This window comes from Typopeltis vanoorti, chromosome 6 (genome assembly GCF_054136105.1).
Source record: "Typopeltis vanoorti isolate ZY-2024b chromosome 6, IOZ_Tvanoo_1.0, whole genome shotgun sequence".
In the NCBI taxonomy this organism is placed as follows: domain Eukaryota; kingdom Metazoa; phylum Arthropoda; class Arachnida; order Uropygi; family Thelyphonidae; genus Typopeltis; species Typopeltis vanoorti.
This window is the reverse complement of record NC_143554.1, coordinates 98,486,223-98,500,553: the sequence shown is the minus strand read 5'-3', so window position 1 is coordinate 98,500,553 and position 14,331 is coordinate 98,486,223. Positions and strand designations below refer to the sequence as shown.

General features: G+C 34.0%; 1 protein-coding gene across 4 annotated transcripts in view; it reads left to right on the top strand.

Moving 5' to 3' along the window:
• Positions 1–14,331, top strand: part of nej (CREB binding protein nejire) — a 481,376-nt gene that overhangs the window by 210,443 nt on the left and 256,602 nt on the right. The gene's annotated exons all lie outside the window — the stretch shown is intronic.

Genomic DNA, 14,331 nt, shown 5'->3' with positions numbered 1-14,331 from the left:
TTACTGATCACCTTTTTTTGTGTTTAATTTATTTATTTATTTTGCACCTCCTGCTTTATATTGCTACTTATCTACTTAATCCTTAATCGCCATTTGGTTTATCCTCCAGGCTCGGGGTATGCAGTCTGAAACTGCCTCGCCCTCAAATAATCCCTGACCACTTCCCATGCATTATTGACATTCGTTCCCTGTAGCTTCTTATGCCATGGCACTGCTCCAAGCTGCCACTTGTTTGTCACAATTGCCTGCTTTGTAGTGCCACACAACTCTTTCTTAACTGAGAATTCTGCATGTTGAGCAATCTCTCAGAACAAGACTTGCCACGTTTACTTTGCCCAATCTTAGATAGATGCTGTAGTTATAGATCTTTTAATGCTATTACCAGATCCAACACTCTTAAACACCTGGTCTCCTCTGTTATGTGCTGCTTTTGGCAATTATTCCTTAATAACTGTATAAATTCTATTTCCATCTTGCCAGGTTCCCTTTTCTCCTTCCAGTCTGTATCCCTATAGTTGAAATCTTCCATGATAATTGCTCAGTCTGCACTCATTGTGCCAGTCCACTGATGCATATCCACATCTTCCTCACCTGGGGCATCACATGGCCACTGTTGTGTTTGTCAGAGAACTAGGGTGAACTGTGAACAGTCAACTATTGGAACAAATGCAAGCTCAACTTATAGAACAACAAACCCAACATCAGATGAACTGAAGATAGCAACCATCAATGTAAGGAGTATTAATGGAAAGAAAATCGAGCTTACAGAAGAACTGGAAAAATAACACATGGACATAATGGCATCACTGAAACAAAGAAGACAAAAACATGTGAGATTTTACTAAATAATAAGTATAGGATATAATTCGGGCAATAATGATCAAGAAAAGGAAGGAGCAACGATAGAATTCGACACCAGACATGAAGATAAACTTCTTGATTGAAAGATGGGAAAATGCCAATGAAACTTATTCATTCCTATGGTCTGACAGAAGGATCTAAGGAAGAAGTAGAGGAATTTTTTGAGTCACTAGAACAGGTAGCTGACATAATGGGGGGGGGGGGGTTCGTGTTTGAGATCTAAACAGCAGAGTGGGAAGTGAATCCCAACAGGCATATAGGAAAGTTTTGGGAAAAAGGGCGAGGCTGTAGTCTTCTCATGTGTAGAGAAGACAAGAAATAAGAAAAGCTCTATTGACTATGTTATTTTTGATAGTAATATTTTCATGCTGGTTAGGATACAAGAGTGTATAGAAGAATTGAAATTGGAAATCACATCACATAGTTTTAAGTAGGATAAAACTGAATAGCACATTAAAAAGAAAAGTATGTAAAAATATTTAAAATAAGTTGAGCAGCTTGTACAGCTAAACTGGACTCAACTATACAAACATTATTGAAGAAAGAATGAAACGTTTCGAAAACAGGAACTAAAAAAACTCATGGGAACACTTTGGTAATAAAATAAATATCAGGAAGGTGGCAAAACATTCTGGAGGTTATTGAAAATTCTTAAGAATGGAGGAAAGAGTGCTATAAAAGGAATCAAAGATGATAAAGGTAATATGAAAAGTGAATATAAGGATATCCTGGATGTCTTGAGTAATTATTTTGAAAGACTGTTAAATGATACAAGCAGTGGCAGAACTGTAGTAGAACATTTTCAAGAGGAATGTGAAGAAGAGTACATATCAAGACTAGAGGTAAACAAAGCCACCAAAAACTTGAAATCTGGAAATACAACTGAAATAGATGATATTTGACCAGAAATGCTTAAGGATGTATAAAAGTTTTGCATTGGCTACACTGCCTGGTCAGAATGTTGAATACCAGATGATTGGATTAGTCCTCTATTTTTAGGACTTTGAGATGTGTTCAAAGATGCTTTTTATATAAAGATGGAGATTCTCTTGGTATCTGATGGATTATTTGTAGGAGAACAATTGTCCAAGATATGCTGTAATATTTATGGAAAATATCCATTCAAAATCATGTTGTCTTTTAGAGTGTAATTCTTTTCTCATTGTCCTCAGAGGAATAGATATGTGCTGTAATATCTGTGCCAAGTTTTTGTGAAGGTGCATATCCCTGAAGATGTGTTTTCTGGAAAGCAGGGTTCTTATAAACTGAAAAGCTGAGATTACATTCACTCCTCTTTATCAGTGAATCCAGAAAAAAAAAAAAAAAAAAAGAGAAAAAAAAAGACTCCATTATTTTCCTTTTCTACCATAAATTTAATTCTGGGGAAAGGGTTTTAATTTCATCCAAGAAATTGTAATTCTACATTTGTTTATGGTCAAATAGTGAACATATCATCATAATGAAACCAAGTAGAGGGACAAGAGGTGATAGTAATGAAGTGCTGTTCCTCCAACAAGTGTTCCATGAAGTAATTTGATAGAAGTGGTGCAACCTTCCACCTATTTGTATAGATTTCCTTGCCATGGAAGGTATCCAGAATGCTTCGCAAAATCAAATAATTTAAGAATGTCAGCTGGAAAGTCTTTAGAAAGCAGCAAAGCTTGGGAATCTTTAACTTTAGTGATGAAATCTGCTGTATTCTTTATTTATCTTCTGTTCACATTGCATGTTTTTCACTCAGAGTGAGAACATGGGATATTGTTGAATTGCTTATGTCCAATCTGGCATAGATCTGATTGTATCTTATAAAGTATGTGTACTTTCAAACAATATAGAATACAAATTCTCTACCCTCTTTGGGACTTTGAATAAATTCCAGATTGCCAGTACTTTCTCATTCCTTCACTATTCAAATTGGCACGAAATGAGAAATATTCTATCAAGGTAAGGATGAGACATTAAGTAGAAATCCTCGTCAATTCTTAGCATTTCTGGTGCCATGGAGTTCTCTTTTCTCTTAACAGCCACTAATCTCCAACCATAGAATACTGTTTGCACATGTAGGACTGCTTCTAAGAACTCCTTATAAACAATTGACTCAATTAGTCGAGCATTTGTATTATCTCTAAATACAGATGATGATAGCACTTGTTCTTATCTAGCTTCTCCAATTTGGATATTAACAATTATGGTTTGCCAGAGTGTCCGTTCTTCTGCCATTCTTTTGATCTCGTAGCAGCTCTTGTTACCCATTCATTTCTTTGCACCATCAACCCAAGAAGTTCTTGGCCCACCAGGAGATCTTCTTCCTTCTAATTTTTCCTCCATAGCAATTAGACTGATTAATTATCCATTTCTCACAACTCCAGTCCATTCTCTTTCACATGGATGTTTAGTTTCTGCTGTGTTTGCTACAAATATATTTTCACAGTCATTTTTCATCTGAATTGGCATGAATTCCTCCACTCTTCCCAAAATCTTAACACATTGCACCATCCTCAACTTCCTTTTCCTTCCTTCCTCCCTCCAGTCATTCCTTGTACTGCTGTGTTTTGGAACTAGTCTCTTATTTCTAAAAGAATGATCTATAGCTTTTCAACTCCCAGTTACTAAGTCTTCCCCCCCCCCCTTCCCACTAGTTTTCTTCCCATGCACAGTAATATTGTACTGTGGATTGTATTGGGAGTTGGGGGGAGGTGTACTGGGTTTTTTTAATCCTCCCATGATTTAAAATGATCAAATTCCTGATGTATCATTAAGAGATGTACAGGATACTATAATAGTATCATTATTGCTGACATTTTGTCAGCAATAATGATAAAATATGATTTAAATTTAGTTATATTGAATAAGTGAGTGAGGAAACTACACATCTAGTCTGAAGATATATATCTAGCATTGTTCTGCTTTGTGAAATAACATTACTAGTGTAAATTAATGCAAATCTCCTGCTATCTGTTATCAGTCACATGACTACCTGATTTGTTCCATTAAAAAAAAAAAAAAAAAAAAAAAATCAAATAGCAATTCATCTATCAGGACTGTTGCTGTGAAGTGTTGATTTCCATGGAGTCAAAAAATTCATTGTGAGAGGTCTATGCTAACAGTTAATCACGGTGCTTATGTAATACCTCTTGTGAACTCATTCAGTGACAGAGCACTGATAGCTATTTCTGGCAATGCACTCACTACTCTCAAAGCAAATCCTCATACACTTGCTAATTACGCTGTTACCTTCCAGACAACTACACTATCATCTTCCAAAGGTGATTCTTTATTTTCTTCTTATTTTTTATTTTATTTTATTATATATTGAAAATTTCCTGTGTATTTACCATATAAAACCATTTAATAATAACTTGTTTTTCTGTCATATTCTATCCTTTTCTTCCTATCAACCAAATTTTGTATCCTGGAAATTTTTAATCTTCAAATAATCTTAATCATTTGAGCAGTTTTACACAGAATTTTGCAGTGTGTCATCTGAATTTAGCCTTATTCATCTTAGCCTTATTCATGAGCTGCATTCCACTTCCATCACTATAATAATAATAAGAGTGTGGCTGATAGATTATCATCAATGTCCATCAACCAACTACCCTCTTATCTATGTCATCAGCTTCATAATTACTGCAAATAAATTAATCTTAAATTATAAATGCAACATTTCATCTATTTCTTTTTTTTAATTTGGAGATAGTTAAGGAGATGTTTATAGATCTCGAAGAGTGAAATTTCAAAATTACCCTCAATATTTATTTATTAAATATAGTCAATCCTCAACTTAGGACACATTTTCATTCTGATGATGCAATTCAAAAAAAAGTCAGAAATCACTATATTAACCATGATAAACCACAAAGATATATTATGTTTACAGCATTCAGACATGTCAACTGTTATGTGTGGATCTGTTTGTTATATTTTAAACTAATTTTACTTTTTTTTTTATAGTGAAAAATTTGCAGTGCGCAAATTATAACAATTTCCATATGTAGTGCTTTACTGTAACAAATAATGAAACATGGATGCATAGTTCTTCTTTTCACTTACTAGTAAAATAATTAGATAGAAACATGTGGAGCAAGAGTAATTCTTCAAATCTGCTGCTTTATTAATTGGATGATTCATTGGAGATGGAAGAAGAGGCTAGGGTATCAAGAAATTCTTCACATTCAGGAATTGCAACAAAGTGTTCAGAGGATGGCTCATCAGATACATAACTTTTGGTTGGTCTTAGTTGATCTTCAGGGGATGAGGTGACACCAGGAGTGCACATCTTTAAAAATTTGTACATTACACCCAACTTAGCTTGCAGAGGTTTCGTTTTCTTTTCTGCATAAATTTCTCTGTAGCAAGCAATTGCAAATAAGATCAATGTCAGTCTCCAACTCTTTTGTTAATAGTTAGTCAAATGCTGAATGTAGGAACATATACAGTGTGGTCCATAAGTCGCAAAGGGATTTAAACATTCAATAGCTTTATTTATTATTTTTATTTTTTGTTATAATGAAATATACAACCTGGATTTTTTTTATTAGTTATGAGTTAACTCACAAAAGAGTTTAAAATGTGAATAACTCATAACTAATAAAAAAACAAAATAAAACTCCAGATTCTGTATTTCATTATAATACACACACACACGCACACAAAAAAAATAAAAATAATAAGTTATTAAATGTTTAAATCCCTTTATGACTTATGGACCATGTATTTTCAGCAACTTCTTCCAAACAACGTTCATATACAGCTCTGCTGTCACCTTCCTCCTGATGCACCTGTAAAATATATTCATTCCAAAAGACTGAAGATTTTCTAATCCGTGTGTAGAGGCTTAAGTGCTGTGAGGACATCATGTTGGAGGCTTAATGGATTGTATACAGCACTCGGAAAGGATTAAAACAGAATTTTAATTCTTCCTATATTTTGTCTCAGTCAATGAGACATCTTCAGGGATTACAAAAAAAAAAAAAAAAAAAAAAAAAAAAAAAAAACTAATGTAACATAAATACAAATAACAAACAATACTAAGCCCAACCACTATATAGAGGATTTTGAAAAACGAGCCATAGACTTAGCCCCTCTCAAACCTTCTATCTGGCTAAGATATGTAGATGATGTGTTCTCTATTTGGCCTCATGGCCCAGACACATTAGACTCCTTCCTCAGTTACCTCAACAGCCTACATCCAAGAATCCAGTTCACGATGGCAAAGGAAAAGAACAATTGTTTACCCTTCCTAGACACCTTAGTTACATGCCTTCCCAACGGTACACTTTCCTTCACAGTATATAGAAAACCCACGCACACAGGCAGATACATTCACAAACTCTCCCACCACCACCCCGCTCAACAATATGGCATTATTAAAACTCTTACCAAGAGAGCCCACAATCTTTGTTTCAGTGGAACCACCCTTACAACTGAGCTTGACCACATACACAACACTTTCCTCTCCAATGGCTACAGTGATCACAGCATTAAAAAAAAATAATCAGGTCCTCCCCCATTCCCCGTCTTTTCTCCAGAAAGAGTTCAGAAATGCTGTCACCATACCCTACATCCGAAAATATAGCCAAGATTTTAAAAAAGTACAACCTACACACAAAGCATTTAAGTCCCACCGCAAACTTGCTACCCTTATCCGCTCTACAAAAGATTAGCTCCCTCCTCTCTCAGTGCCTGGAGTCTATAAAGTACCCTGTTCCTGTAAACTGGCATACTTTGGACAGACAGGCAGATCAGCTACTATCTGTCTGGAGGAACATAAGTCATACACACTTTAGTTACATTTAGTAACAGTACATTTGCAACCACGACTATGGTCAGTCAGGTATGTCTTGAATGCAACCCACAGGATCTCATGGAAAAAAACCACCATGCTCCACAGCAAATTCAAAAGAGAGAGACTATTTTTAGAATCAGCAGCAGCTCTCAGGAATCAACCAAATCTTAACAAATATGGTTGCATTAAGCTTCCTAAGATTTGGGAAACACTTATCACCAGATGTCCCACTTTACATTCCAGGCCACCTACAACCTCCCTTAGAGGGGAGCTCCACCTAGATAGTAGGACTTTAGTGATTGGACTTAGTATTGTTTGTTATTTGTATTTATGTTACATTAGTTTTTTTTTTTTGTAATCCCTGAAGATGTCTCATTGACTGAGACGAAATATAGGAAGAATTAAATACTGTTTTAATCCTTTCTGAGTGCTGTATACAATCCATTAAGCCTCCAACATGATTTTTTAATCCTCAGTAGCAACAATAGCCTGAGCAAAAGTATTTCTTAAATATGCTTTGATGATAGCAGTAATATCCTAGTCATGAGTTTCAGGAGTTGATTGTATTTGGTGGAATTATTAATTGAATGGCTATCATTAATACAAGTGATGGTTGAGTCACATACACTGTAACTCGAGGTTTGACTGTATTACCATTACAATTCTACAAAAGAAGTCTTATTGCATTAAATGTTTATTTTTTTAAATTTTTTAAAAAAGTTTACATATCTTTAATTGAATATTTATAGTGAAACATTTTTCTTTAGGGTAGAAGTTACAAATACTTCTGTTCTTGTTAAACCAATTCCCTTACTTCTGTTATATTGATGTCCATGTCCCCACCTCCCTAACTCTTTCAGGGTAGGTTTCCAAATTAAAAGTGCTTATTTATTTTAGAAAAGGAAAATAACGAATTCACCAGTTAAGTGCATGTCACATTCTGTTCACATTCTTTACTGTTTCTAAAAATGAAATATCATTGGAAAAACAGTTTTTTTAGGGGGTGAGGAGCATGTGTCGTAATCTTAAGAGGTGAATAGGATCTGATTGATTGTACTACACAAATTTATCTGCAGTAACATCCTGTTGAGTTTCCCTCCAAATTAGTCTTATTGCTTCAGGACTCAAATCTTGTCACACCTTATATTTTGATCTTTTAAGACACTTTTAACTGTATCAATCCACTTAGATCTTGGACTTCCTCTGCATCTTTTTCCTGCCATTGTAATATTAAACACTTGTTTTCTTCTCCCATTCTGTTACTATACTGCCTAAAAATATTCTTTAGTGCTAACAATATCAAGCTGCTTCCTTATCTCATCATCAAATTCCTGACATGTACCTTCAAGGGGTGTACAGGGGTTTTCATATTATGATAGTACTACATGAAAAGTTACATCATTACTAACTTCTGATCAACAATTTTCCTCCAAATTAATCTGTTATCTGTCAAGACTCCAGTATTATCATATCTTATATTTTTGTCTTCTAAGGCACTTTTTACTGTATCAGTCCACCTAGATGTTGGTCTAGGTCTTTTCCTGTCAGCCTGGCAAAGAACACTTGGTTTATTCCCTCTTCTATTCTGCTTAAATGTGACCATACCACCCGAGATTAGTTTTGCTAACACATTCCTGAATGCTAACAATGACAAGTTCTTTCCTTAATATTTTCATTTTTAATATGATATTGCCACTGATGTTATCTGTTTACTTCCCTAATCTTCCTTAGAACTCTCATATCTGTGGTCTTCAATCTTTGGTCAAGTGTCTTATTTATAACCCATCTCTCAGATCCATAAGTTAAAATTGGTTTGAACACTGTCTTCTATATAGCTAATTTAACATTTTGACTAATTTCTCTTATTTTATATAAATTTTTGTTCAGTTGATTTCCTACCATTCTATTGTATATTTCCTTATTTAATTTGACATCTTCACTAAAAATTGTGCCTAAATTGCAGAAATGTTTTACCTGTTGTATAGGTTCTCCATTCAGGATGCAGTTGATGTTTTCAGTGTTTCTGCCTATTTTCTTATCTTGTCATTGCTGATTTTCAAACCAAATTTATTACAACAGTTTTTAATTTAGTGAGGGAATCTTGCAGACTTGTACTAGATTTATTTAGAAGTATAACATAAAGAACTGAGATTATCATCTCCAATTTTGATACCAGGTTTTTAAACCCTTTTTCTTCATAATACGATCCATATAGATGATGAATAACATAGGGAATAATGTATCCTTGTCTCACACCTGATTTAACATCAAAGACCAAGTATTGCTTGATATAGTGCACCATTTACACGTATAACTGTATTGTTTTAAACATTCTCTCTCTCTCAGCATCCTGATCATATGCCTTTTGCGGATCTTCAAAACTTCTCAACTATTTGTCATGAAGTGAAAATCTATTCCTGACAACCTATATTTGGCCTGAATCCAGCTTGTTCTCCAGAAATTATCTCTGTGATTCTCACATTGTTTTATTTCCCTTTTTATAGATGGGTACAATGAGAGCTCTACTCTAATCATCTGAAATTTGACCATCTCTCCAGGCTTTCTGAATAATGCACACTCTTTGAAGAGGATGATCTTAATATAAAGGTTGAAATGTTAGGAAATTAATTATTCTTTACATGGTGACCTTAATTATTCTTTACATGATAGTGGTCTCCATCACTTACCAAAATGAAGTGCTGGCTTGCCATTCACATTCCTGATTGCTGTGTATATCTTTCCACCCAGTGAACACTATCCTTCCTGATATTATTAATGTAAAAATTGAACAGCGGACCCAGGAGCAATCCTCAAGATAATGCTACTGGTCACCTTAAATGCTGCTTCACACCTGTCATTTTCCACTTTTTGATATGTCAGCCAGCCATCCTTTTAAAGGTAATTAGTGATGGTAATCCCACATCTTCTAGTGCAGCAACAGCCTTCCATGCTGTATCTTATTTTGCCTTAGCAAAGACCAAAAATATGGTATAATCATTCCTCTTGTCTAACTCAACCATAAGATTATAATATGAGCAAGTTACTCAAACATGACCGTCCCTTAGTAAACCTTTTCAGTTCATTTCAAAATATAGATTCTGTTGACACATTTTTGTGTGTGGGCTTGTTAATTTGAAATTTTTATATAGAGGATATTATCATAATATTAATCCTACCGGCTGCGCCATTATTTAAATATAGGATTTTTATTAATTTTATCCTGTATATAGAAATGATCTCTGTTCAACAATTATTTTTTTAATTCCGAGTGTACATATATATGCACAAGGGTTCACTCTGATTGATGCAATGACCTCCTTTTTTTACTATTGCTTTCAGAATCCAAATAAATCACTGACTCAAGACTCAAATACAAAATAAACACATTTAATAAAACAAAAACAATATATATATATATACACTTCAAATAATTTTACGAAACTATAACTAACTACAGAATTAATTGGATCCAAGGCCTTTTTAAAATTAAACTTGCACTTAAGACTAGACTAAACACTTTGTTTGCACAATGACAAAATGTTCATAGTTTCTCTCTCTGTCAAGGCTCTTCTCCGAAGACATATGACTTTAGTCTTCATTTTCATAGGATCCTTTCTATATACGCACATTAATTCTTTCTGACTCAATTCTGTCTCCTCTTTTTAGTAGAAATAACAGCTAGATTCGGCATCCTTAAGACAGATGAAACTTCCTAATCAGAGTTTTCTCGAACATGCCTTTAGAACTTAAATAGCAACTTATTTTTTTCACTAATACTTATTGACAGTCTTAACTCTCCCACTTTAAAAAAAAACTCGCAGTTCTACGATTCCCTTTTCGGAATCTACTACTAATCTTCCAATTAGTGTTTCCTCGAATATTCCTTTTAAAGCATCTATAGCAATATTTTATCTTATTTACCAATACTTATTCTACTTTAACTTCATAGTTCCACGATTCCTTTTTCGGAATATACTATTAATTTTCCTCCAACTGGCACATAAAAAAAACTTAGGTTCCTCTGAACCTAAATGTCTGCCAGCCTGTGTTTTAATTTTCACCCGAACGCTGTCTTGTTTTTTTCTCGTTGCTTCGATACCGAACTTGTCAGATGTCAATCACACATCAAACTTCTCGGCGAGCATGTGCACTCCATGAAAGCGGTAAACAAGAAACTAAATACAATGGCTGACACAATGTGTCCGTTAGTGACAAGAGAATGTCTTCATAAAAACACAAAACTTAATATTTTAAATTACAATACATTTGTTTAAAGTAACACAACTATTCAAATCCGGTAAGTACATACATTTTTAACTGCTTTACATATAATTTTTGACAAAACAATTTCAATAATGGGCACATCGCAAGTGCTGTCAATGCGTGTTATGAAACTAAAACTAATAAACGTTCTAACAAAAACAATATGTAAAAATATCCAGAATTTTAAATTATGATTATTTTTACAGCCTCTTATCAACTTTTCCCAAATTTGACCACACTAGAGATACCAATTAGTTGATAGACTCTGCACTACCCTTGTGCAATTACTGATATCCCATCCAGCCCCTATTGCTGAATTTGAACCTGAATTTGAATTCAATGTCTGCAACAGGTGTAGTACCTTCTCCTGATACACACCTGAGTTTCTTCATCCCGTGCAGAGGTTGTATTACGTGCCATGTTGCATATACTTGCTTGATGGCTCTTTATCCTAAAAAGTGCTCATTTTGCAATCTCTGCAAATCTTTTTGGCATGTGTTACCTGCATATCATTTGTATTCAGTAAAATTATTTTTTCACATTCATTCTTTCTTTTAATTTTCAGCAAAAAAACAAAACAAAAACAATCTTTTGTTCGTCTTTCTATACTCAGCTTTCAGTAAAACACTAGTAATTTTTCTGGCCTGTGGCTTATAATTTTCATAACTGATACAGTCTTATGAATCCTTATGGTATTCCTTTTGCATATTTTCTTTAAATGTCTTGCTTATTAACTCTAGGGATGTATTCTGATATTGTATAATTTTTTTTTTTCCATGCACTCCAATAACCCTCCCATCCAGCAACTGATACCATGAGACTAAACTTATTCTCCTCAGTTTGTCATAACTGGTAATTAGTTTACGGAATTAACAACACATATAAAGTATATTAATTAAAGGTAACTTTAATAAATAACTTCTATATTTCGGCAACGTCACGTTGCCATCTTCAAGAACATAAAGATATGGTATGTGCACGCAGGCACTAACAAAAGCAAATGAGGAAGAAAATAAGAAACTAATATTGTTCCTAAAGTCCTAATGGTGCCCTCTGGTGGGCTAATTTGGTTGACTTGGCAGTTGGGCTGAAGTTCTCAAAATGTAAGTCTCCCAAATTTGGGGTAGTTTCATGCACCCAAATTTGTTGAGGTTAGGAACGTTTTTTAGAGCTACTGAAGATTCCTTGAATAATCTTTTGTATTTAAACTTGCTGCGGTGTATTATTTTTGTTTTCTTCCAACGAATTCTATGGTGGGTATCTAAGGCATGGTCTGCCATGAACTTTATGTTCCTGAAGATGGCAACGTGATGTTGCTGAAATATAGAAGTTATTTATTAAAGTTACCTTTAATCAATATATTTTATATACGTTGTTAATTCCGTAAACTAATTACCAGTTATGTATGACAACGTATAAGCCTTTCTACTAGACAGTTTGTCATAATTTCCTGCTTTGCAGTTTAGCATGTAAGCCCCCCCTTTTTTTTTTTGAACATTTGGAACATCCATATATATAGCTAATTCACAGGTCATTGTAGTTTGATTGTTATCACCATCCATACACAGAATGGAGATGACTTTCTAACACTATTCATTAGGCCTTACTCTTTGACCCTGTTCCTTCTGTAATGCTGCCTGGGAAAGTTATCTTGCAATAGCCCTAATAAATTTGACTTCATTATTCTCAGGAGATTTTACTGCCACCCTATTATGGATCGGATAATGAGTTACCCATGATCGTCACTTGTTTAGCACCATCAGGCATTTATTTGGTGATGCACTGTCATCAGCTACTGATACACCAGGTGTATAACAGCTCCTGCTGTATTTGATCTTGTTAGACTCCATTTCACATCAGGCTTTGTGCTCATTGCTATGTGGAAAATTGTTACTTCTATTTTAGTCATAACTTTCTACCCTAACTACACTTATATCATCAGATGTCATTCACACCCCTTCTGTATTCTGTCGTTGAAAGAATGTATTAGTGTTCCTTCTTCTTCTTCATTAATAAATATTCTGCCATTATTATATCAAAATCTACTATCTAAAGACATTTCACAAACATCCATAGCCATAGTGGGATTTGAATCCAGCCTTTTTAGTTTCAATAAGGGAATACATGTAACCACATTAATAATAATAATAATATGTCAAGATCATGCATGTTTATTTCTGGTGGAGTATTGCAAGCCCATCTTCAAAGGCAAACAGTTGACACAAGTAGAACAAACACTTCATATTTTGGCAGGTGTCAAAATTCATGTCAGACATTAAAATTTTCACCTAATTGTTTGCTTTTACTCTGAAGATGGACTGTAATATTTCATCAAAAATGTGAAATATGTTTAAGTATTATTAAATAATTTATATGATTTTTTTTGTTACTGCTGTGGTTACATGTATTTACTTGATGTTCGTCACAGATTCCTTTTGAAAGTTCAGCATGTTGGTTGGACAGCAGAGATACCATATGTATAAATACATATATGTGAATATTAGGCCATAATATATACATATATAAAATCACAGTATTATGTATTGATTGAGAGTTCACTTATAATTGCTACAATATTGAAGAGGATTCTTGCCTCCCTAGTCCCTCTGTGTGGTCTCTGATATGAGAACCAGCAGTTTAACAGAGTTGTTAGGCCAATGAAACCTTAAAATCACTAATAAAAGGTGAGCATATGAGCTCCTGGGAAGATTGTCTTTTTTGAGTAGTGCAATACAAGGGCAATTCCTATGCTAAATGATATTTGCATAAACTCTGTAGTCAGTTTTGAAATGTAAGTTTCAGGTTTAATTATTTGGCTGTGAAGTGGGGATGTATCCAAAATATTCCTTATTTCTATAAGATATCACTTAAAAAACTTGTATGCTAGAAATTAAATTGTCAAACTGATTTAAAATTACTTTTTTTAAATTGATTAAAATTATTTCAATTGTTCTAGTGTAAATATTTACATGTAAAATAAAAATAATGAAACAGCAGTCTGAAGTAGGAATTAGTTTTTCTTAAATTAGCTATTAGCACCATATCTTAAACTGTTAGTGAATGGGTTTAAGAAGAAACCTGATGTGTTTCTCCTTAAACCCATTCAGGAGAAACATGATGTGTTCTGGTTAATAAAAGTGTGGGCTATTGCAATGCAGCTTCAGATTTCATAGAGATGCCCATGTTGTAGTAGTAATAATAATGAGTTAAAAAAATCAATTCTTAGAAAACTGATAAAGAAAGGAAAGCAAAGATTTGGTGAATTTATATGTAACTTTTTGAAAGTTCATTAAGTTCAAATTAATAAATAACTATATGCTGTATTTTGCCAGCAAAGGTTGGTCAATTGGTGGTCTCTGCTACTAATAGCTCACGCCAAACGTTAAACAAGTCAGTCATTCGATGCTGCTGGCACTCTG